The 27,494-nt window shown below is 33.5% G+C and overlaps 1 protein-coding gene across 3 annotated transcripts in view; it reads left to right on the plus strand.

The window, feature by feature from the left end:
• The first annotated feature begins 297 nt into the window (after positions 1–297).
• daam1a (dishevelled associated activator of morphogenesis 1a) overlaps positions 298–27,494 on the plus strand; it is a 72,079-nt gene continuing 44,882 nt past the window's right edge. For 2 of the 3 annotated variants that reach the window (XM_073826900.1, XM_073826902.1), the window contains exon 1: positions 298–408. The gene's annotated coding sequence lies outside the window, so the exon portion shown is untranslated. Of the gene's footprint in view, positions 409–20,859; positions 21,182–27,494 lie in introns of those variants that run through there. The other variant, XM_073826901.1, reaches the window with a different exon arrangement.

Consider the following 27,494-nt stretch of genomic DNA (forward strand, 5'->3'; position numbering starts at 1 on the left):
TGTGCAAACAAAAATCTCACTGGATTACTACAATTAATGGCAAATGAATGTTTGGAAATGTAAACTGATATTCTGACACACTACAGCAAAAGATAGAAATAACTGACTAAAAACATTTAGTGTTCTAATAATTTTGGCCAACACGGTATATGTTTTAAATATCTGAATAGTTTTTGTGTCCACCGCTTGTGGCATTTTTTTCTCACCCTCGTTTTTAACCAACAACAGTACTACATTTCCCATATAAACTTGCGCCCCCACCGGTCGCGCAGGCGCACTGGCGTCAAGCCCGAAGCCTAAAAGGAATGACGTCACCTGCCTGTCGGATCGTGCTGTATTGTTACACAGGGGAATGAGAGCGCACGAGTCCAGCAGAGCGTTCACGGGGAGGATGGGACTGTTTACAAGGTAAGTTCTCAATCTCAGACCTCAAACTGACAGCTACTTGACACGTCGAGAAAAAACAAACAGTATAAATACAGCCGACTTCGGACTTCTTTTGAAGTGATTTGGCTTTAAAGGGTGGGACATAGAGATGCAGGCAAAATCGGCGCTTCAATGAGCGAATGATTCTCGTCTGATTTATAAAACAAATGAAACACATTTGTTCTCATTTTCGCAACGTTTGTTTGTATTGAAACCCTGTCTGTCTGTGATTGTTTTATCACTTTGATCTAGTTCACTTTAGAAACGGCACTTCATAGTGTTTCTCTTTAGTCCACTTAGCAACTCATGACAGTTTGATACAATGTGGCCATTTAAAACTCATTTACATGCTAGATTTACTTCAGTTTAATTCAGACAGTAGTTGTCACTGTTTTACCAGATGTTTTTCCACAGTTCATGAAGGACAAAGGGAAGTTAATGATTAACCAAATGAATCTGCTTTTCAGTAGAAACGTTGGTAATTATTGTAAAAAGTGTTTCTTTTGATGCGAGTTGTGTTTTTACAAAGTGAAACATCAGAAGCAAGATGGTGTTTATTCACAACAGAAGTATGCACTGAGTGTAGTGCAATGGAGCAAAGTGATTGTTAGTTACTTGTGGTCTTGATGCAGTATGCGTTGGTTTTTGGCGCATGGGTTGTAATTTTTTCTCCTGTAATAAGCCTGATATTGTGGTTGTTGAGGACAAAACTTAGGCCATGGAACGTGATCCGATTCATGAAGACCCTATGAGTTTAATGCCATTTGGTCTGCTAGATTTGAGGTCATGTAGTAATATGTTTGTGTTCTTCTAAAAATAGTCAAACTTTTTTAAATTGAGCAAAGACATTGCTACTATCCAGGTTTTTGTCCAGTGAAAGGAATCAGTTATCCGGATGCATGACCATATTGGAGATACTCGGATGTAAACAACAGCATGGATTGCATGGTTAATGTACTACTGAATATGTTGTTCTGCTAATTTATGCTGTCTAAACCACGGAAAAAAACGTGTGGAGGCTGCTAAATCATATAGGGAAGGACTTCGTAAGCAGGAAAGGGCACAATATTTTGACAAACTGAAGTTAGTGGGTGGTAAAGATGCATACGAACAGTATTAATCATCACTTGCTCACAAGTAGACATGTGCCGGTATTCGGTAATGCAATAAATCGCGGTAATGAATATGCACGATATTGTTATCGTGGGCACTTCAAAATACCGTGAAAAATAATAGATCAGAATTTATATTTATAGAACGCGCATTAGCTTATTTTCCATCAACCGCTTAAACAAACACGGTGTATATGCTGCGCGAAACACGTGCGCACTCTGCATGTAAACAATCCCCACATGTAGAAGCACTGTGTGCATGCGGCGCAGTGCGCACTCTAGTCTAATGTAAACAATCCTCACATGGAGAAGAAGCATGGCGGAAGGAGGAACACTGCCGACGATTTATCCCCCTTCTAAAAGCAGGGCTGCCAACTCTACGCATTCAGCGTGAGACTCACGCAATTTACACTTCTCACACGCTCTCGCGCCACGCATCCATTTTCTCACACAGAGAAAAATCACGGAGCAAAGAGAACATGGAGACCGACAGACTACTAGATCAAAGCAGGTTACTTTTGATATGAAAACAATTCTCAGCTCTCAGGTTCTGTCCATTTTATTACGAAACTCAGACAATAAATACCGTTTTGGTGCTTGTAAATGTGACGTGACCGATCGCTGTAGTGCTTCAGTTCAAGTAAACCGATCATCTGTTACTTTTTATTTAAAGATACAGTACAACTTACCGAAAGATATGCCTACATAATATCAGCATTATTATAATTATAATTACACATAATTAACAGCATTATGTGAGATATATATTTTTTTTCTTGAGAAAAATTTATATGTAGGCTATCTACTGTAGCCTACCTAATTTGTATCCAAAGGGCGAATTCCAAACGGCTATTTTGCGCCCTTCAAGGGCACTTCTAGAAGGGGACGCCATTTGTAGGGACGTTCCAAACGAAAGTGAGCAACTTAATCCCTTCACGAAGGGCCCTTCCAGAAGGCCGTTAGAGAAGGGAACATTCCATGGTCACTTCACGGAAGTGATTTCCGTTAGTGATCACATGATCTTCAGTTAGGAGCTCTTGCAATGCATTTTAAAGCAAAGTTGGGGTTGATTTCGACTTCACATACATACTTAGGTAGAATAGGCTGATTAAATTTGTCTTTATTTTTATGTAATACAAAATATTTTTCGTCAGTGATAAAAATGTAATTTAAGACGGTAGTGTAAGCAAGTTTAAGCATGTTTAGTTTAAGAAAAGTGTAATAGTAAATAAAATAAATATTTAAATAAAATAATAATGAAAAGAAGTATTTATTTACAACAACTGATCAGAGTGCTGAATGCTGCACGCACACGCAGCGTTGTCAAGGTAACATTTCGTCAGTCGTTCCCTTTGCAAAGGGAGTTCCAAACGCTTAAAAGAGACAGAAATGCCCTACTCCCTTAAAAGAACTCACTTCAAAGGGCTCTGCCCTTCGGAGGGAGTAGGGCATAGGGATCCGCCCTTCCGTTTGGAATTCGCCCAAAGAGACAATATTGAATCAAGATTGAAATCAAATCCCAAGAATTGAAATCGTGAAAATTGTGTAAAATTCTGTTTTGCTACCATATGTTTTGACAATCACAATTACACCTATTGTAATGCAAGTTGTTTTTTTAATGCAAGTTGTTCCCTCCCCCACCACCACTCCATCCATTTCTCCTGAGCAATTAAAATATTGTGATAATACCGTATACCGTGATAAAAGCTCAATCAATTAATCGCAGCATGAAAATTTGATACCGGCACATGCCTACTCACAAGTGGATCCTTAGTGAATGGGTACCATCAGAATGAGAGTTAAAACAGGTGATAAAAACATCACTATAAATGACAAGTAATTCATCCATCAATTATTGTCTTGAGAAGAGAAAAGCTGTGTGTTTGTAAGAAACAAATACATTGTTAATACGTAAACTTTAAACCATTGCTTATGGCTAAAATACGCTTATTCTGACGGCACCCATTCACTGCAAAGGATCTAATGGTGAGCAAGTGATGTTAATGTAATGCTTAATTTCTCCAAATGTTTTTTGATCAAGAAAACACATATTGACTCATTTTGATTAATTTTGGGGTGAATTATTCCTTTAAATCTTTCCCTGATTCCAACTTTCTTCCTTTTTTGGAAAATGAATTAAAAGTATTGCTGCTATCCAAGTTTTTGTGGAGTGAAACTCCAGTCCATCAATTAAAGTTTTATGAAGCGAAAAGCTGTGTGTTTGTAAGAAACAAATCTATCATTAAAGCGTTTTAACTTTAAACCATTGCTTCTGGCTAAAATACGCATATTCTGACGACACCCATTCACTGCAAAGTATCCAATGTAATTGGATGTCCTGCTAAATTTTTCCAAATCTGTTTTGATAAAGAAACAAACTTATTAGGGATGGCCTGAGGGTGAGTCAACTTTCAGCAAAATTGAATTTTGGGGTGAATTATTTCTTTTAATCTTCTCCCTAAATCCAACTTCCTTTCTTTTTTGAAAAATTAATTAAAAGTATTGCTGCTATCCAAGTTTTTGTCCAGTGAAAGTAATAGTTTACCCAAAAATGAAAATATGCCAGTCCATTCATGTACAGTACATGAACTTTTTTCATCAGAACAGATTTGGAGAAATGTAGCTTGACATCACTTGCTCACCAGTGGATCCTCAGTGAATGGGTGCCATCAGAATGAGAGTCAAAACAGCTGATAAAAACGTTACTATAAACCTCAAGTAATCCTTACGACTCTAGTCTATCAATAAAGTTTTGAAATGCGCAAAGCTATGTGTTTGTAAGAAACAAATCCACCGTCAAAGCGATTTAACTTTAAACCATTGCTTCTAGCTAAAATACTGTTATTGTGGCACCCATTCACTGCAAAGTATCCAGTGTAATCAAATGTAATGCTAAATTTCTCTAAATGTGTTCTGATGAAGAAACAAACTTTTCTTGGGTGACCTGAGGGTGAGTAAACTTTCTGCAAAATTTTATTTTGGGGTGAATTATTCCTTTAAATCTTCTCACTGAGTCCAACTTCCTTTCTTTTTTGAAAAAATAATTAAAAGTATTGCTCCTATCCAAGTTTTTGTCCAGTGAAGGAAATAGTTTACCCAAAAATGAAAGACATTCAAGGTGTAGATGAACTTGTTTCTTCATCAGAACAGATTTGAAAAAAAAATTACTGCTGTATGTATTGCTAAATCTTTCCAATTTTTTTCTGATAAAGAAACAAACTTGTTTTGGATGACATGAGGGTGAGTAATCTCTGGTTTAACTATTTCTTTAAATCTTCTCCCTGAATCAAACTTCCTTTCTTTTTTGGAAAATGAATTAAAAGTATTGCTGGTATCCAAGTTTTTGTCCAGTGAAAGAAATAGTTTACCCAAAAATGAAAATTTGCCAGTCCATTCAAGATGTAGATGAACTTGTGTTTCATCAGAACTGATTTGGAGAAATTTAGCATGACATCACTTGCTCACCAGTGGATCCTCAGTGAATGGGTGCCATCAGAATAAGAGTTAAATCAGCTGATAAAAACATCACTAAACCACAAGTAATCCACACCACTCCAGTCCATCAATTAATGTTTTATGAATCAAAAAGCTGTGTTTGTAAAAGAAACAAATCTATCATTAAAGCGTTTTAACTTTAAACCATTGCTTCTGGCTAAAATATGCATACAGTAGTCAACATTCTAAGTGGATCAAAACCTTTCATCAAATTTGTCCTAAAATCAAAAAGAATACCCATTCTTATCTTAGGACAACTTTGATGAACTTTTTTGATCCACTTCGAATGTTGACTACTGTATTCTGATGGCACCCATTCACTGCAAAGCATCTAGTGTAATTGGATTTAATGCTAAAATTCTCCAAATCTGTTCTGATGAAGAAACAAACTTATTTTGGATGACCCGAGGATGTGTAAACTTTCAGCTAAACTTAATTTCTAGGTTAACTATTCCTTTAAATCTTCTCCCTGATTCCAACTTCCTTCCTTCCTTAGAGGAAATATGCCAATTTGGCAAAGAAGACTGCTTGTCAAGCGTTTTCATGGGGTCTTTTGCATGCCGTACCTTTACCGCAAAGATCACAGACTGATACTGAAGCTCTGTGGGGTCTGTTTTCTGATGATTTGGATGATTAAAATAATCCTCCTGGGATTTGTGTGATAGTTTTTTCACCTTTGTCATTCATTTCACTCAATTATGCCATCAGTAACGTCTGCACGCAATCCACCTCAACATTTTAAATGATTGCAATAACAAGCAGCTATAACATTCTTCTATGATCAAGCTCGCAAGCACAGACTTGCAGTGACAGTGTAAGTATTAAAGCGAAGCAGAGTCTCTGATCCGACCGAAATTGCTGCTCGCTCATGGATGTAATGCAGGTTTGTTCGCATCGAAAATCATTGCCACATTCCTTTATATCCGCGACTGCTCATCCGGGGCCGTTTGACCTTATTAATTTGTTGCACCGTGCTGTGTTCAGCGTCTCTCGTTTAGTCACACCTCTAGTGGTTAACATGCTGGGCGATAAGCCAAATCCCTCCAGCATGGCCCAGAATTCCTGCTTGCAGTCCTGGCCCTTGGTTTCTCTTTTTTTTTTTTTCTTTTTTTTTTTTTTTGAGGGGGGAAAGTTGATAGTTTATGTGAAGGAAGGGTGTGTGTGTGTGTGTGTGTGTGTCGTGCACAGCAACGAGAGTTTGTTTTGCCTAATTGGGGAGGCTGGTAGAGATGCTGACATGAGACGTGTGGGAGATGTCTTTAATTACAGAGGTGGGGTCACATTGACACATCTGCAGTATCTCAGTGCTAGAGAATGCCAAAGTAGCGCCAAGACACGATACCGGGACTTCTTTCAGAGTGCAACCGATACCAGACGCAAGACTCCACCCTCCCATGGGCTCTGCCTCTGAGCTAATCTGGTCAAGTGTTTTTTTTTAGATTGTAAGTGGTGTTTATGTGTCTCTCGTGCACATAATGTTATGATGAAATGTGTTGTAAATAGAAAGATGCGTAATATGTCTGCTTTTTTTGGGATTTGCAGCTGGTTTGCTTTTGCTGTGTGCACGGAATTGAAAACAAGAGTAGGACGAGTTGGTTTGGATATTCTGGTCTGATAATCACATGCTCGTGTTGCTTTGATAAGATATGGAAAGCGTAATCTTGTTTCAAGTTTGAAGACAACACCCAAAACCCTCAAGCCCATGACAACCCTTCTGTTGTATCCATGGCAACAGAGATGTCTTTAAAGCACTGGGAAGGATGTCTCTAGTAGGGGTGGGTGGTACACCGGTGTCATAGTCATCACCGGTGTGACAGTGCGCCACGACATGGATTTTCTAATACCGTCAATACCGTAATAAATCAATTATTTGCCTCGAACGGCTGCATTTACATCAATAATAGCTAATTCTAAATAATAAGGCATTACATTTTCTTCAAACGTTCAGTTGTGGCCTGAATACCTGTCCTTATACTATATATCTTGTTGTAAATAAAAAAGTAAAACACATTCGTATCAGCTTTTGCAGGTGGTAGGTAAAAGGGGAGTGGCCATTAAACGACTGGTGAAACATCGTGAAGAAAGGTCTGTAGCCTATACCAGGGGCGGAGTGGCAATCGGGACTACCGGGACTTTTCCCGGTCGGCCGGCCGAAGGATTTACACAGCGGATCACAAATTGAGCGGGCGCGAGGCGAACTAATATTGTAGCCTATATAATTTTCGCACTTTCAATATGCAGGGTATAGAAATCGCTTTTAAATGAGTGCTCGCGCTGTTTACTTTTACTTTCGATTTTGCGATAACGCACACTCTGTGTAAAGGGAGCAGCACATCTTATAACAGATATTTGTCAGTGAGTACAAGATTGCAGCAAATCCTCCAGTCTATTTTTGTCATCTCTCTTTACTTTCGACCCATGATCATTCAAATCTAAAGGTCATTGTACACTGAGTCCGATTTTCGTATGCGTTTTTTTTTTTTTTTTGTAGTTTTCTCATATTCGCTATCCTTATCAAAATGCTTATTATGGATGCAAAAATGCAGAAAATCAAACACGATTAAAATTTTTTTATGACGGACGAAAGTTTCAGAGGCAGTGTGTAAACTCGATTAACATAACCTGTATTTTTTTTTTTACGTGCAAAAATCTCGGACGAAAATTTCGTACTCGTGTGCAATGACAATAACTCCAGCAGCTCGTGTTGGATGCAGGGTTGCCAAGTCCGCGTTTTTCCCCACAGAATTGGTCTGCTTTTAAACTGTTGCCATGGGTTGATTTCCCCGTTATTTAAAGGTTTTTAAGTATTGCAGAAATTAAATTTCAATAAATCATTTTTGTTTTGTTGTACACTGTTAAGATCTTTAGGTTTTTTGTAAAATAAATATGTTGAGAATGCATAATACTCTCCCATGTCTCTTTGATAAGGATACCTACCATTTACTTATTATATTATAAAAATATTAACTTTATTCACATACTAAAGGGACAGGACAGGCTACTCCTCCCAAAATGTACCAAAAAAAGTAATACCTGTTATTGTTGTTGTTGTTGTTTTTTTCTGTTTGATACTCTGAGCTTGCCACATCTACCGTAGGTAACTTTATAAGATACGTATATCTTGTTTTAAAACAATTGTTTGCATTGTGATATTTTAATGACAGTTAAGCACAATTTTCCCTCAAATTTCATAATAATGCAAAAAAACTTTCTCATTACAATACTTTAATTTAATGTGTGTTTAATTTTATTTCATTTATGATGGCTTTAAATAACATTGGTGTAATTACAATTTATACAATATTCTTTTTTTCTAACATAATGTAATAGGGGAAGTATTGTAAAATGTTATAAAATATTACAGTATAATGTAATATTTTATTACAAAACAATATATTCTAAATATTATATTAGAATATTATCATTGCATTATGCTGTATAAATGATGATTTAGTCTATAAAATCTGTTATAATAATTGATTTATACAACATTTAATTTAATTTTTATTGTAAAAACAATATATTATAAAATATATTACAATATTATCATTTTATTTTATTACAAATAAAATTATTTTATTTGAAATAAGATAAAAATTATTAATAATTTAATAATAACATTATTAAATTATTAATAATTTAATAATAACATTATTTATTTTATTTTATTTGATTATAAAAATACATTATAAATATTATATTAAAATATAATTTATTATTTTAATTTTATTATAAAATAATAAAATATTATATTAGAATATTATCGTTGCATTATGCTGTATAAATCATAGATGATTGTGTTAGGTTAAATTCATTATAATCATTGATGATTTATACAGCATTTTTTGTAATTAATTTCATTATTTTATTTTTACAAAATTTATTTTTAAAACAATATATTATAAAATATATTCGAATATTATCATTGCATTGTGCTGTATAAATCACAGATGGTATATTCAATTAAATCATTAAAGCATTTTATTTTGTTTTACTTTATTTTTATTTTATTTTTATTTCAATTAATTTTATTATAACCATTAGTTATTTATACACCATTTTATTTCATGAATAAAAAAATATATTCTCAAATATATTTGAACAATATCATTGCATTAAGCTGTATAAATCACAGATGATTATATTCGATTAAATCTATTAGAATAATTTGTGATTTATACAGCATAATATAATGATAATATTCTAATTTAAATACATTTTCAATTTATTTTATATAATATTTTAATAATATCCATATTTTTTATATTCCAAATTAGAATTTATACATTACAATTTCAATTTTATTTATCAAATAATTTATTTAAATAAGAGAATGGGCTTGATGGTCATAAAAAAGCAAAACAAAAAAGATGCAATGGTCCTAGAAGGCTTCAGTTTTCAGCAAAATACAATACTTTTTCTTTTGATTTAGTGGCTAAATATGACCCATATTATCAATACACTCATTTCAGTTTCATTATGAGCAAACCTTATATATTGTCGTTGTAAAAACACCCTCTGTTTGTTTTTCTTTCGATCTGTTTTATCAGTGACGTTGAGATTGTCCTTTAGTACTGGTGCCAGCCTCTTCTTCGTCAGGCTGTGCATGACTTGTATTGCACTGCGCGAGTCTGCAGAAGTAGTCGACTCTCTCTGTGTGTGTGTTTGTGTGTGGATTGTGCCTCAGGGTTTGTGTGCCTCGGATAAAGGAGGTGTTCTGGGAGGCCTATCCCAGCTCTGTCCAGTGTAGTGGAACAAAAGCCCAGTGTAGCTGTTTAAATTTGCCATTCTCTCCTGGATAAAACTCAGACAATGCTCTGATCTCATGTTATTCATGTTACAGTCTTGCTTGGCACCCCAGTGCTCCAACAAGCATTGGTAGGGGGTTTTCAGCATGGATAGGGGACACAAATACCATTGAACCGGTCCATCCTGCAGGTTCCGGTAGTATCGAGCATTGCCACGGCCCATGCTGTCCTGTTGCGACATATAACTGACTCAAGAGCTTTGGTAACATTCCTTAATGGAGATCAACTAAATGTCTGCCTTTGACAATGTAGTTCTGTTTGACTGGTATTCATGAAGGTTTCTTGCTGTATAAGTATTTCCCAGATACAGTATGTAGACTTTGAGCTTGACGAAGGGTGGAATGGTGCCAGTTTAGATAAACAAAATCCAAAGCCATTTCCAAATTAGGCAAAAATGGCAAGGGTTGATCTAATATTTACAGAGTGCAGGTGTTTGCATGTATTATGTCATATGTGCTCCTGGACCACAAAACCAGTCTTAAGTAGCACGGGTATATTTGTAGTAATAGCCAATAATACATTGTATGGGTCAAAATTATAATTTTTTTTTAATGCCAAAAGTCATTAGGATATTAAGTAAAGCATGTTCCATGAAGATATTTTTAAATTTCCTTCCGTAAATATATCAAAACTTAATTTTTGATTAGTAATATGCATTGCTGAGAACTTCATTTGGACAACTTTAAAGGCAATTTTCTCAATATTTTTTTTTTTTTGCACCCTCAGATTCTAGATTTTTAAGTAGTTGTATCAGCCAAATATTGTCATATCCCAATAAACCATACATCAATGCAAAGCTGATTTATTCAGCTTACATGCGATGTATAAAAAAATACCCTTATGACTGGTTTTATGGTCCAGGGTCACATATTATACAATTCATCTATGATCCCTTGTGAGTGACTCAATTAAATATAAAGGCAGCTATATATGTATTTATTTATATATAAGGACTTACTTTATTTTATTTTAATATTTTTAATCTTCTGTGAGAGCAACTAATTGTTAAATTAATAATTATTAAAAAAAATTCCACTCTTTTTTTCTCTTCAATTTTTTTTCCTTTTAACTTTTTTGATTTATTCCAAGAGTGGCTGAAACTGAGATTTTATTTTATTTGTAATCTTCTGTGGGAGCAACTGAAAATAAGATGTTTCTTTTTCTTTTTCCCCCACCCTTTTTTCTTTTCGTTTTCTGTTTGCTTTTTTGTGACTTTTTTTGATCCATTGCAAGAGCAGCCAAAACTGAGATTTATTTATTTAATTTTAATTTTAATTTCTTCCACCTTTTATTTCTTTTTCCCTTTTCATGTGACTTTTTGGATCAATTGCAAGAGCAGCCAAAACTGAGATTTATTTTATTTTATTTTTAATAATTTTTTTTCCAACCCTTTTCTTTTCTTTTTCTTTTTTATTTTCTTGTGACTTTTTTTTGATCCATTGCAAGAGCAGCCAAAACTGAGATTTATTTATTTAATTTTAATTTTAATTTCTTCCACCTTTTATTTCTTTTTCCCTTTTCATGTGGCTTTTTGGATCAATTGCAAGAGCAGCCAAAACTGAGATTTATTTTATTTTATTTTTAATAATTTTTTTCCAACCCTTTTCTTTTCTTTTTCTTTTTTATTTTCTTGTGACTTTTTTTTTATCCATTGCAAGAGCAGCCAAAACTGAGATTTATATTTTATTTTTATTTTTCCAACTTTTTTTTATTTTTCCCTTTTCCTGTGACTTTTTGGATCAATTGCAAGAGCAGCCAAACCTGAGATTTATTTATTTAATTTTAATTTACATTTTTTCCACCCTTTTTCTTTTTACCTTTTCTTGTGAATTTTTTGATCCATTGCAAGAGCAGCCAAAACTGAGATTTATTTTATTTTATTTTTATTTATTCCACCCTTTTCCTTTTCTTGTGACTTTTTTGATCCATTGCAAGAGCAGCCAAAACTGAGATTTATTTTATTTTATTTTTAATAATTTTTTTCCAACCCTTTTCTTTTCTTTTTCTTTTTTATTTTCTTGTGACTTTTTTTTTGATCCATTGCAAGAGCAGCCAAAACTGAGATTTATATTTTATTTTTATTTTTCCACCTTTTTTTTATTTTTCCCTTTTCCTGTGACTTTTTGGATCAATTGCAAGAGCAGCGAAAACTGAGATTTATTTATTTAATTTTAATTTTAATTTCTTCCACCTTTTTTTTTTCTTTTTCCCTTTTCCTGTGACTTTTCGGATCAATTGCAAGAGCAGCCAAACCTGAGATTTATTTATTTAATTTTTATTTATTCCACCCTTTTCTTTTTCTTGTGACTTTTTTGATCCATTGCAAGAACAGCCAAAACTGAGATTTATTTTATTTTATTTTTAATTAAAAAAAATTCCAACCTTTTTCTTTTCTTTTCTTTTTCTTTTTTCCTTTTCTTGTGACTTTTTTTGATCCATTGCAAGAGCAGCCAAAACTGAACAATAATTTTATTTTATTTTATTTTTTCCACCCTTTTTCTTTTCTTTTTCTTTTTTCCTTTTGTTCTGACTTTTTTAATCTATTGCAAGAGCATCCAAAACTGAAAAATTATTTTATTTGATCTTTTCCCCCACCCTTTTTAGTCTGTTGGAGCAACTGAAAAAAAGTGTTTTATTTTTCTTTTTACCACCATTTATTTTCTTTTTTTCCTTTTCTTGTGTATTTTATTTAAATTTTTTGTTTTGACATTTTTGATCCATTACAAAAGCAGCAGAATTTAAGATGTATTTTATTTAATTTTGTTTTATTTTAATTTCAGACCTTTTTTTTTTTTTTTTACCAGTCTGAAAACCCCTTCCTTTAGCCTCAGTGACACACGTGAGGGCGTGACGTAGTTATTCTGCATAGAGCGGTTTTTAAGTGATGGATTCACCATATGGAGAAAGTTGGCGGCCAGCAGCCATTGTCCTTTGAATCTACATCAGAGGTTGGAGTAGTTTACCAAAGCAACAGAAACACCACAGCCTTGAACTCCACGCGCACCAGGAAGACCGGCCGACAACTAATACGCTTGGGGATTGAAACAAAGCACTTTTGGAGGTCATTGTATTCAAGAACTGATGGCGCTAGGTAGCTTTGCAGAAGGGAATGCCTGCAACTTGCCAGCGTTAACTAAACATTTCAGTGGGCCATGAAATGTGTGCAAATGTGGGTTTAGCTTAAGTGGAAATGCAAGTTCTCAACAAGACCGCTGAGGCTGAAAATGCAATCAAGTCTGAAGGTCTCTAATTGGCTCTTGGTTGGTGCCGGCACATGCGGTAGGGTGTTTCCAAACAGTAGCCAGTGGCAGCGTGATTCTTGGGGGGAATTTTATTGCCCTTTTTGTTACCAGGGTGAACCAGTATGCTTTTCGGGTTTGGCAATGACTAGAAGCCCTTCGGGGCGCACATTAGAGCAATAATGCTGAGGAAAACTGACTACATTTATCCTGCGGCGTGGAAGAAAGGCCACAGAGCTCTCAGCTTCATCCCCTCCACTACGGACAAAAGCGAGTCTGTTTGCGCCGCAGGTCCTGCCAGAACTGTTTTTGAAAAAACAAACTATTTTTTCACTTTCTGCTGTACTTAATGAGGCCGATAATAGTTGTGGTAGGGATAGGGAATGCTGGGTCATGTCTCTAACTTAATTATTCCCATGTTAGCTACCACTAGCTGTCAGACTTGATGGTTAAATGCCGCTTGTCAACACTGCCTGTCATATGCTTAAAAAAATCACAGGTTGTTTCTAAAGGGTGAGGTTCTGAGTTGTCACACCTAGAATTCATCCACCCATGTGTGTGAGACACACACCTATAATGAAAAATTATTTCCTTCGTAGACCAAAACTATATTGACTATATTGTCCAAAAAACATTAGATTTTGGATCACCAGTTTCAATATCTTTCTGGTGTTTGATTTTGTCAGAGTGATTGTGCATAGAATAATAGCATTTGATGCTGATATGGCAGTAAAATAAATATAATTAAATTACAGTGCTTGCAGTCTTTTTAAAAGTTTTTTTTTCAATAATAAGCTGATTTGTTTCATCATTATCAGCTTTTTGTATGTTTAAATGCACAAATGTGTTTTAAAAACACTCAAATTAAAAAAAGAAAATACTTTTCACCACTTAATTTATTATTTTGTGAATTAATTTTTTTCTATATTTTATTTTATTTTTGCACCAAACATGCAAAAATCATTATTATTATTTTAATTTTAATTGTTTAATTTTACAATGAAAAATAGCATTTGGTGCTGATATGGCAGTATGTTTAAATTCACAAAATGTGTTTAAAAACCTTTCTTTTTTTTTTTTCATTTTTTTAGAACTTTATACTTAAAAAAAAAAAAAACTTTTCACCACCTTTTCTTTTTGTTGCAAGAGCATCTGAAATTTAGATTTTATTTTATTTTATTTGTATTTATTTATTTTATTTTATTTTTGCACAAACATGCAAGAATCATTATTTACATTTTATTTATTTAATTTTGCAATACAAAGCGTTTGGTGCTGATATGGTGGTAAATAAATTTGAAATACAGTGTTAAATTACAGTGTTTAAATGCACAAAATGTGTTTAAAAAAATACTTTTTTACCACCTAATTTATTATTTTATTAATTTATTTTTTCCTATTCATTTTTTTAGTCCATTGCAAGAGCAGACAAAATTGAGATTATTTTATTTTATTTTTTGTGATTTTATTTTATTTTATTTTATTATATTTCGCAATAAATATGTGAAATGTAAAATCCTGGACATTTTAAGATCTCTCTTTTAAAAGCTTTTTTTCAATAATAGACTGATTTGTTTTATCATTGTACTTTTTAAATGCACAAAATGTGTTTAAAATGTTATTTTTTTAATATCCTTTTTATTTTATTTTTTATTTTTTTGGTATATTGCAAGAGCAATATTTTTTATTTTATTTTATTTTATTTCGCAATAAATATGTGAAATGTAAAAACTTGGCCATTTTAAGATCTCTCTTTTAAAAGCTTTTTTTTTTTCAAATATAGACTGATTTGTTTTATCATTATGTACTTTTTAAATGCACAAAATGTGTTTAAAATGTTATTTTTTAAATTTCCTTTTTATTTATTTATTTTTTATTTTTTTGGTATATTGCAAGAGCAATATATTATTTTATTTTATTTTATTTTATTTTATTTTATTTTATTTTGCAATAAATGTGAAATGTAAAAACCTGGCCATTTTAAGATCTCTCTTTAAAAGCTTTTTTTTTTCAATAATAGACTGATTTGTTTTATCATTATGTACTTTTTAAATGCACAAAATGTGTTTAAAAACGTTCTTTTTAATTTCTTTTTTTATTTTTTGGTATATTGCAATAGCAATTATTTTTATTTTATTTTTTATTTTATTTTATAAATTTTTTTGCAATAAATATGTGAAATGTAAAAACCTGGCCATTTTAAGATCTCTCTTTTAAAAGCTTTTTTTTTCAATTATAGACTGATTTGTTTTATCATTATGTACTTTTTAAATGCACAAAATGTGTTTAAAACGTAATTTTTTTAAATTTCTTTTTAATTTCTTTTTTTTTTTTTGGCATATTGCAAGAGCAATATTATATTTTATTTTATTTTATTTTATTTACGCCACTAGCTGTCAGACTTGATGGCTAAATGAGACTTGTCAACACTGGCTGTCATATGCAGCTATATGTTTAAAGAAATCACAGGTTGTTTCTAAAGGGCGAGGTTCACACCTTGAATTCATCCGCCTGTGTGTGTGAGCCACACCTATAATGAAAAATTATTTCTTTCGTAGACCAAAACATTGACTACATTGTCCATAAAACATCAGTACTTTGACTTGTATGAAAAAAAGGTGGGATTTATTTGAATATAAAGCTTTGGATTAGATTTGCATCACCATCTTTCTGGCACGTTTTTTATTAGTTTGATTTTGTCTGTTTGGACAGTGACTTTGTGCTTGTTTCTATTTTGTGGAAACAGGATATCCCTTCTTTTATGGCCACAAGAGTTTTTTTTGCTGTGTAACGAATGGGTGTGTTAATATGACTCTTGTGTAAATGAAATAAGTGAGTGATTTCTTCTGGCCTTTTGCAGCCTTTATACATTTCCATGTTTCCAGTTCTGATTCATTCACGCCAAGCTTTTTATCCATTCCATCATTAGAGGATTTTGGCCAAGGGAGCGGTGATATTTCTTCACTTTGTTGCAGTATTTTGAAAGGAGCTGGGAGGTTGTTCTGGGATTATCTGGGTGAAGGTCAGTGGTGGGCGGTGGAATAACCCTCTGTGCTGTGGTCATGCTATAAACGCTTTCCCATAGGCCCATGGGTCGTGATGCACATCCTGTCATCAGGTGCACACCCATTTCCCACACCCATCTCTCTATACCTGACAGTCTAAGAGTGTGAGAAATCCCTTCAGAGAGGATATGGCTGTATGTCTTCTCATCTGAACGTTTACTCAAGACACACCTTACGCTTAAGAATCAGGTTCCTTATCGTATGTACGCGTGTTCGAATCTGATTAAATGCTTTGCATTTTACGCCGCACTGATAGAAGAAAGAAAGTGAAAACATCGAGTTTCCTTAAGGTGCGGGAGGTCATGTATGTTGAGGAGTAATTAAAGGCTGCTGCTGTGATGTAGGTGGTAAGCAACTATAAGTGCAAAAGGTCAGCAAAAGTTCCCATATATGTTATTGTATATTTATATGTTATATGTATATTTTATTTTATTTTATTTTATAATGTTCTGTGGGAGCATCTGAAAATAAGATTATTATTTTTTTATTGGTCCATTGCAAGAGCACCCAAATTTAATTTAATTTAATTTAATTTAATTTAATTTAATTTAATTAATTTATTTATTTTTGTTTTGTTTTTGTTTTATTTTTTATTTTAATATTCTGTAGGAGCATCTGAAAAAAGATTTCTTTTTTGCCACCCTTTCTTTTTTCTTTCTTTTTTTCTCCACATTTTTTGATCCATTGCAAGATCAGCCTAAATTGAGTTTTGTTTTATTTGATTTGATTTTATTTTTCAGCAAACATGCAAAAATTATTTTTTTATATATTTAATTTATTTTATTTTGCAATGAATAATAACATTTGATGCTAAAATTGCATGAAAAGAAAAACCTTGTTAAATTTGTGTGCTTGCAAGGTAAGCATGTAGAAACCTGGCCTTTTAAAGTCTCTTTTTAAAAGCTTTTCTTTTTACTTCTTTTTTTTTTTAAATAAATTTATACTTAAAAATAATTAAAATTAATTTTCACCACCTAATTTATTATTTTATTATTTATTTTATTATTTTATTTTATTTTTCCATTTGTTTTCACTTTTTCGATCCATTGCAGTCGAAACTGAGATATTTTAATTTATTTTATTGTAACTGAAAATAAGAGTTTTATTTCTCTTTTATTCCATCCTTTTTTCTTTTCTGTTTCTTTCTTTAATTTAATTTCTTTTTTTTATTTTTTTTATTTTGTATTCTGTGGGAGCATCTGAAAATAAGAATTTTCTTTTAATTTTTTTCTACTCTTTTTTTTTTTTCTTTTCTTTTCCTTTCCTTTTTTTTCTTTTCATTTTTTCCACTTGTCTGATTCATTGCAAGAGCAGCCAAAATTGAGTATTTTATTTTATTTTATTTTATTTTATTTTATTTTTGGCGTATATATTTTGGCAGAACCATAAATAAAATAAATATAGTTTCTAAAATAAATATAGTTAAATTATAGCGCTTACAAGGTAAGAATGTAAAATTTTTAACAAATTTAATCATTATCAGCTTTATGTTGTACGTTTAAATGCACAAAATGTGTTCAGTTTATTTAAAATTAATTTTAAATTACCCGTTGTTAGAATATTTTTAATCAAAATGTAACGCTATAATCACTCTAGTAATGTTGCATTCTAAATTGCAATTGGTCTTTCTTGCATCTTTTTGCATTCAGAATGTGATCTACACTGCACAGGCACAAAAAACATTATATGTTGATGCACATCTAATTGAAAACAAAATGTGTCTCTGGCATTTCAGCCAATGCATTAACGAGCAATCTTTTGTTGCTTTGACAGCACTGCTGTTTCTTTCAGGAAATGCATTTGAATTTAGTAAATAGAGATGCTCCAATGTAGAACCCTGTAGATGCTCTATTAAAAAATGTTAATGTTAACAAAATTGGCATGGACTCTGACCTAAAATGGTAGATGTTGTGCTGAATGTATCTGTCTGTTCCACTGATGCAAAGAGCAAAGTTCATGATCAATAATTGCTGTCGACAGACATGCATCACCATTAGCAGTACCCACACTTCCTGACGACGACCCTAACCTGACCTCGGTGACCTGTGCTCAGAGCACAGAAGAGGAACGAGCCAGATGCATTCTGGTTCGTGTCCTTTAAACAGAGGAAATTTGATCTTTGCTTGGAAACCAAGGCTTTCATTATTGCTTCCTGGGAAAATAATGGCATTTCATATCTGAAACAGAGTGCTTAAGGAATGCAACCAGACATTGTGTACGTGTTTTTGTGTATGTCTGTGTACAAGAACACAGCCGATTGGATGGAGATCAATTGAGTGACGTTAACTAGTGATATGGGTGATGCTAACTCAATGATCAGTCAGCGTTTGTCAAGATACAGGCATCTTCTGTGTGAGTGTCAGTTTAAGTAAACATGAAATGAAAACCGTATTAACTTGTGTATGTTTTTAGCAGTTCACGTTACTAAGAAAAAAACTTTAATCAAAATGTAATAACTTGTTCGGGCTCAGACAAATTTCTTTGTCAGCTGAATGTTAACCAATAGCTGCTCAGTGTTGTTCATTATTCATAACCAATATTGACAGCATTCTCATCCAGGCCTGGCTCCATATTTGCTTATTTTCCCACAATTTAATCAGTTCATTTTAACTCAAAAAGCCATTACAAAAGTAAAATGTGTTGCAGATGCCGTATCATGTCAAATTGAATGCGTTTTTTGAAACTGGTACCAAAAACGCTTGATTTATGCATTTGCCTAAAAAGCCTAAGAGCTCAGTTCTGCTTTGCTGCAGAAGGTCAAAAATATTTCCCCAAAAAAGGGAATAATCGCTAACATATCTGCAGTAAAGATGCTCTGTGACAGCTGTTTGGCTTTTTTAATCTTTCTCTCCAGCTGTGTTTCTAAGCCAAAGATTTGTAAACTGTTAATAGACAGAAGGCATTCAAAATTATGCTCATTTCAAATCAAGTCTTGCATAATCTGCTTTAACTTGTTTACTATCTTCACAGCACCCACTTGAACAAAAGCAAGCTTTATTTTTAGGCACGGAGAGAAAGCTAGTAATAAAAACTAATTTATTTATGTGGATTTGTACTTTGATGGCTGCGTAAGCTATTTTAACAAGTTTATAGATGGTATTTTTGTTATTTTTATAAGGAAAATGTGGGGTGCTTGTTTTTGCGCAAAACTTGCCTCCACACGGTAAGTGTTATTTTAGTATAATATTTAGTGCTGTCAAATCGATTAATCGCATCCAAAATAAACTTTTGTTTACACATGCTATTTTTGTTTTCTAAAGAAAATGTGTGGTGCTTGTTTTCGCACAAAATGTACAAGCCACAATGCGTTATTTTAGTGTAATATTCAGTGCCGTCAAATCGAATAATCGCGATTAATCACTTCCAAAATAAGTTTGTTTACACAAACTATTTTTATTTTGTAAAGAAAATGTGTTGTGCTTGTTTTTGCACAAAACTTGCCGCCACAATGTAAGTGTTATTTTAGTGTAATATTCAGTGCCGTCAAATCGAATAATCGCGACTAATCACTTCCAAAATAAGTTTGTTTACACAAACTATTTTTATTTTCTGAAAAATGTGTGGTGCTTGTTTTTGCACAAAACTTGCCGCCACAATGTAAGTGTTATTTTAGTGTAATATTCAGTGCTGTCAAATCGAATAATCGCGACTAATCACTTCCAAAATAAGTTTGTTTACACAAACTATTTTTATTTTCTGAAAATGTGTGGTGCTTGTTTTTGCACAAAACTTGCTGCCACAACACAAGTGTTATTTTAGTATAATATTCAGTGCCAGCAAATCGATTAATCGCGACTAATCACATCTAAAATAAAAGTTTGTTTACACAAACTATTGTTGTTTTCGAAAAATGTGTTTCTTGTTTTTGCACAAAACGTACCACCACAATACGTTATTTATTTTAGTGTAATATTTAGTGCTGTCAAATTGATTAATCGTGATTAATCACATCAAAAATAAATGTTTGTTTACACATGCTATTTTTGTTTTCTAATGAAAATGTGTGGTGCTTGATATACATTAATTTACACAGCACACACATTATGTAAACACACTAAACTTTTATTTGGAATGCGATTAATCGCAATTAATCGACTGACAGCACTAACTTACATACTATCATAGTATTTATCAATATTTAGACTTTTTTAAATTTGAGCTTTTGAGTTTTTATTTTAGTGTTTGACATTTTGTAATGTTTTAACATTAACTTACTATAAGTATTTACTAATATTTAGACTTTAATTTGAGCATTTATTTGATTTATTCAATGTTAACAAACACAACTTGTGATTTTAGTAATGCATTAGTAAAGGAAAATTAACATTACCTGAGTTTAATAAATGATGTAAAAGTGTTGTTCATTCTTAGTTTATGTTAACTAATGTTACTAATGAACCTTAATGTGTTTAAATTAAAGTGTTATGGTTTTGTTAATAATACTGCTTCGCAAGCACAATACAAGAAATTGGTTCCCTAATCCATGTTATTGTTTACCTCTTTGTTTGTGTTCACTCTAACATCTCAGATCTATTTGTCAATGTACACTTGTCAGCTCTGTGATTGTGGGCGGAGTCAAACTCAGTAGAGCCTCTCTTATTCCCCTCCCATTGGACAGTGCAGAAAGGAGGTGTGGAGTACAGGAAAAGGGCGGTCCTGCTCAGACCGGGAACATCTGTCTGAGTGTGTGTGTGTGTGTGTGTGTGTGTGTGTGTGGACGGTGCACTTATTCAGACTCTGAGCTCAAGCTTACAGTTGTAGTCAGATATTAAAATATTCAGACTGCTTATACTGGAAATCCAGTGGAGAATTAAACCCGAGGCTGTGCTGTTTAGAAGACTCATTTCTTTTGTGTTGATCTTGTGGAGTAGAGGGAGTTTCGTCGGCTATTTCAGGACCAGATTTGATGGTGAAAGATGTATGAGCCCTTGCGGTCTGCGTGCTTCCCACACCGCAGCGTTCAGGGCTGAGATCAACACAGCTCTCGCTGCCTGGATTTCACGCGACGATGTGCTCTTGACGTGCCTTTCTGAGAGGTGAGCATGCTTAGAGAAATCAAAATGTGAAGTCACTGTAACATTGCCGTTTTAGGATGTTTGTTTCTGTATTTCTTAGCTAGCGCTGCTCTGTTAGAGTTTGTTGTGTGGGTTGCCATGTGAAGATACATGGATCGGTGCCGCTAAGCTTTATGCATACTTACCCTTTGGCCTCAGATGAACTGGTCCGTGTGTGTGTGTGTGTGTGCCTTTTGTCTTTTTCGTCCGATGCCCCTAGCTAAGTGAGTCAGGTGAAGCAGCCGTAAAGTTCTGACCTCAACTAAGGAAGTGTTATGAATGGAATGAGACTGGTGTGCATTTTTCCTGTGGGTGTGCCAAGTGACATAATTACATACTTAATCAGCTATACATAAACAGCCTGTCTGTGATTTATTCATCTAATTTGTTACTGTCCTTTTTGATTGATGTCTGTCCGTTTTGAATGTACTGATCTGTTTTTGTTGGATGTGGGTCAGAGTTTAGACATCTATGTGTGTGTGTGTGTGTGTGTGTGTGTGTGTGTGTGTATACATGTTCACATGTTGACTTCAATACTATTCTTAAAGATATAGGTTCTTTTTTGGAATCTTTGATTTGACACTCTTAAAAAGAAAGTTTTCAAAGGTGGTTTTCACAGTGATGCTGTACGTTCTAAAAGGTTCTTTATTGGAATGAATGGTTCTGTGAATCCATGGATTCTTTATAGGAGGAAATGGCTTTTAGATTTTTAAGATGTTATTAACACTAAGCAAAATGGTTCTTTTTAGAACTGTTTGCTGATGGGTTCTTTGAGAAGCTGAAAATGGTTTTTCTATGGCATCACTGCAAAACCCACTGTTAGAACCAAGAACCACCAATTTTGACATTAACAGTTCTTAAAAAGATTTTTTTTAACATTTTTAAAAATCTAAAGAACTTTTTCAACTATAAAGAACCTTTTGTTTAATGGAAAGTTTCCGTTGGTGTTAAAGGTTCTTCATGGAACCTTAGATGCCAAAGTACATTTTTAAATGGGGCTTAGGAAGAATATAGTTTTGTCGATTTTAATCGATTCTTATTTTTACGAAACGATATTGATTCTTAAATCCCAAGAATCGATTAGTCTTGCCTGTTTTCAGTTAATGAGCGCAACATTGTAGTACTTCCCGCCCAATAAATCGCAATAAGCTTTGTGCTTTGTTACTCAGATTTCAATTCCTGTCCATTTTATTACAGTATTCAAACAATAAATGGCATTTTGGCACTGTTTAATGTGGAGTGACAGATCACTGTAGCACCTCAGTTCAAGAGAAGCGACAGCGCAAAGCCCACATGATGAACCGATCATCTCTGTCGCTTTAATACCAGTTTTAGCACGAAATAAACATGAATAAACATCCAAGGGTTTGTTAAAAGAAAGAGTACAACTTATAGAAATCCGTATCCTGTCTCATGTAATTGCTCAATCAGGGTTTCAACCGTGAGACATCAATATAACAGCTTGTAAACAATGTTACGTAATGTCACATTTACCTCAGAAAAAACATATTCGGTCACTGTAAAATCTAGTCAGCTAGAAAAATGAATTCTAGAGAGGAGCATTTGGCTAAATGTATGCATTACATAACATATTCATTATAATTTTTACAGTTCTTCAGTGATTTATGATAGCCTCCATTTAAATGTCTATATTTCAAAAAACGAATTGGAGTAGAAATATATTTAACAGCTGAACTTAACATGCACAAAAAAGTTAACATGCACATGCTGAGGACAACTAAGGGGCTCTCATGCAACTATTACAGAATGTTCAAACATTTACTGATGCTCCAGATAAAGAAAAACTAAAAAACTAAAAAAAACTAAAACTAAACGATGCATTAAGAGCTGGGGGGTGTAAACTTTTGTACAGAATAAAGATGTGTACATTTTTCTTATTTGACCTAAGTATAATATTTTTTTCATTTAGTACTGCCCCTTAAGAAGCTACTTGCATGTTTCCCAGAAGACAAAATAAGTTAAATTTATCCTGATCTTTAAATTTAAAAAGTTTTCACCCCCCCCCCCCCCCCCGCTCTTAATGCATTGTGTTTTTTTTTCCTGAAGTATTAGTGAGCATTTGAACCTTCTGTAATAGTTGCATATGAGTCCCTCAGTTGTCCTCAGTGTTAAAGATGGATCTCAAAATCATACAGTCATTGTTGGAAAGGGTTCAAATACACAACAGGCAGTTTAACTGTTCAGAACAAACAAGGGACTCATGAATGATTATCACTACAAAAAAAAAAAAAAAACACAGCTGTGTGGATCATTAAGGTAACAACACAGTATTAAGTATCAAGTGTATGTAAACTTTTGGGGTCATATTATAAATTCAGCTATTATTTTCTCTTGTAAACTTCTTTTTTGTCAAATATCATATTCAGGTCAGTACTGAGCCGCAAACTTGTGAATCAGATTTGAATTGTGAAATTTGTCAAAACCCAGCCCTTTACATACAATAGTATCTTTTGGCCTTTTCAGTAGCGTTTTGCATTGTGATTATCACTATAATGACAATTGCATGTTGCTTTACTACCTGATAACCACTGATATCTGGTTGATGACCCTCCAGCAATAATTAATAACCAATATCAGCATGCGTGGCTTGATATTTGCTCGTCCAATCACTGTTGAGCTTGGGGGAACTCATTATATACTCAGCTCGACTGCAATCCCCAGTATTGAAGCCACGGGATTAGCACATGTAATGCAGGCTGCCGAATCGCAAACGCGCCTGGCAACAGCAGACCGCGTGCGTGTGTGCTGCATAATACTGGTTCTCTGGACTCTGGAGGAGTCTGGCTCTAGGGAATCAGGCTTAAATGTGGCTATGAAGTTAATGTGGGTCAGGGGTCTGTGTTTTGAAAACTATTCGACTCGTCTGCCTAATGGACAGCATTTTTGCATCTTCCTGTCTCTCTAGTTGCATTTCTTGTTTTGTCTAAGTGCTCGGATCCCCGAGGGGTGCGGCCTGTGGCCCCTGAGGGACGTGTCTGCTACTGTCCTGATGTTATTGATCACGCATATAATCCAGTTCAGCTCAAATGTGGCTATTCCGGTATACACAACAATTGTACTATTTATCGGACTTAACAGGAACATAGATAATGTTCACATGTGGGTGTTGAAAGTTGAAACGTGACTTGTTTTGGACATTTTTGGGTTATCTCACATGAATTTATCCATGCATAGATAAAAGTCTTAATCTTTTTCTCTGTTAACTTGAAGAACTTACAAAATAATAAAACCAAATATACAAATGTACACATTTGAAGGGGTATTGATTAATTCTTATGTATTTTTTTTTATTTATGTTTATTTATGTTAAGTCCATGCAAAATCCATACCTACACAACAAATGGTTACATTAGTTTTATGTTTCATTAATGTATTTAATTGAATTTTAAAAATTATTTTATCCTAAATTAAGAGTTTATGTAAATATACACTACCATTCAAAAGTTTTTGAACAGTAAGATTTTTAAGATTTCTCTTCTACTCACCAAGCATTTATTTGATCCAAACTACATCAAAAACAGTAACATTTTGAAGTATTGTACTATTTAAAATAACTGTTTTCTATTTTAATATATTTTAAAATGTAATTTATTCCAGTGATTTCAAAGCTGAATTTTAGCATTATTACTTCAGTCACATGATTCTTCAGAAATTATTCTAATATTCAGATTTTCAGATTTGCTGCTCAAAAACCTTTATTATTATTTTTATTATTAGTATGTTGAAAACAGCAGAGTATAATTTTTTTCAGGTTTCTTTGATGAATATAAAGTTCAGATGAACAGCATTTTTCTAAAATAGAAATCTTTTGTAACATTATAAATGTCTTTATCACCATTTTTTCTCAATTTAAAGCATCCTTGCTAAATAAAAGTATTCATTTCTATAATTTCTTTCCAATAAAAAAGTGTAAAATCTTTTTATTTCAGATAAATGCTGATCTTTGGATTTTTCTGTTCATCCAAAAATCCTGTTTCTTAAACGGCAAATAAGCTTATTAGAAATTCTGAAGGATCATGTGACACTGAAGACACTGAAGAGTAATGATGCTGAAAATTTAGCTTTGATCACAGGAATAAATTACATTTTATAATCTATTCAAATAGAAAAAAGTTATTTTTAAATAGTAAAAATACTTTCAAAATGTATAGATTTTTTTTGTACTTTGCATCAAATATATGCAGTCCTTAAAAACATTAAAAATCTTTTGACTGGTTGTGTATATAGAATATATTTCTTTGGTTTCTCATATATAGTGTCACTCTCATCACTCTCTTTAAAACTCTTTCAAAGCATTTGTTTACTAAAAGCCCTCATTACCTTTTCTCCATCTTGTTTACTCCACACAATGCCGGATGAATCTCGTGGTTGCACATGCCAATAACCGACTTCACATCGCTTTGATTAGTTCAGCAGGGATCAATACTGTAACTCGCCATTAGGAACATTGCCTTGTGACTGCTGGATGACAGACCAAAGGCCAGAGTTTGTTTTCTAGTCGATCCTAGACTGGCCCGAGAGCTGCACTGGATGACCTCCATTATGTAAAGTCTAAAATGGAAACCCATTCGCTCTTCTGCAGGCCCACTGATCCAGAGTTATGGATTAGCTTTTAATGAGAGAGGCTGAAAATTACAGACAATGTCGCAAGCATGTGAAGCTGTTGGTTTAGCGTTCGTTTTGCGACTGCGTTTGATATCAGAGTGCTGCTGATGATAGATTTTTTTCCCACACAGATGACACTGGTACAAATTAAATGGCACGGGGAGAAAATGGCACAGAGGAAATAAGGAAAGACAGACTAACAGCTGCACACTCATTAGATTATTCGCTGAGGTCTGTTGAGATGGTCTGGTGTTGAAGTGCTGTTGTCTTCCCCAGGGATAGAGCTCTTTAGGTCATATCCTGGAAGAGATATGACTGCTGGCTACATCATGGGACCTCAAAATCCTGCTTCATCTGTCCACACAATTGCTGTGCAATTATGTTATTATGGAGCTCCAGTGCTTGAATGATGTTTGCTCTGGGATGCATGCATTAGTGTTGGTTTGGTTTAAAAGCACAGTATTTTGGGACTGTCTTTCAACTAGCATTAGAATGCACTTTGAAAGTTGGGAGTTGCAATATTGTTCTATAGTAATACAATTTAAAATGACAATTTGAGGTCAACAGTTTACATACACCTCGGAGAATCTGAAAAATGGTAATTATTTCATCTCAAAAAAGAGGGATCATACAAAATGAATGTTATTTTTTTTTATTTAGTACTGACCTGAATAAGATATTCACATAAAATACATTTACATATAGTCTTATACAAGAGAAAATAATTGAATGTATAATAATGACCCCATTCAAAAGTACATACACTTGATTCTTAATATTGTGTTGTTACCTGAATGATCCAAAGCTGTGTTTTTTTGTTTAGTGATAGTTGTTCATGAGTCCCTTGTTTGTCCTGAACAGTTAAACTGCCTGCTGTTCTTCAGAAAAATCCTTAGGGATGTTTGTGTATTTGAACCCTTTTCAACAATGACTGTATGATTTTGAGATCCATCTTTTCACACTGAGGACAACTGAGGGAGTCATATGCAACTATTACAGAAGGTTCAGGGAAAACTTAACTTATTTGTCTTCTTGGAAACATGCAAGAATCCTCTGTAGCTTCTGAAGGGCAATACTAAATGGAAAAAATATGACATTTAGACAAAATAAGCATGAAATGTACACATCTTCATTTTGTTCAAAAGTTTTCACCCCCTGGCTCTTAATGCAACGTATATGTATTTGGCATTGAGAATTTTGATATTGTCACTTTAACTGATTCTATTGTTCAATACATATGAACATGTTTACACCTTACAACCTAAAATATGACTTCTTATTAAAAAAAAACAGTATTTACAGTTTTTGACGTTTTAAATTTACATGATTTGAAATTATTTCAAGACTGCATATTCAAATATCTTGTTCCTATTACAACCGTTGCACCAGCAAAGAAAGAATATGCTAATTGCCCATGAGCAGTACATTTCCCATGACATCACTTGGGTTGTGTGCCTCTTTGAGAACCCTCTCTTTTACAAATCCAACCGCCCAAACTCTTTAGACGGTGCCTACATGTGGTGAGACTGTTAATGAAAGCGATTACAACTCTTTAGTTTAAGCACACAAAGCTGAAACAGGCACACTTGTCTTTCCATGTACTGTATTTAAATAATGTGCATATTTTAATAATCTTTAGAATGCTTTGCTTGCAAGCTATGCATGTCAG

The sequence above is a fragment of the Garra rufa genome, chromosome 21, assembly GCF_049309525.1.
Source record: "Garra rufa chromosome 21, GarRuf1.0, whole genome shotgun sequence".
Taxonomy (NCBI): Eukaryota; Metazoa; Chordata; class Actinopteri; order Cypriniformes; family Cyprinidae; genus Garra; species Garra rufa.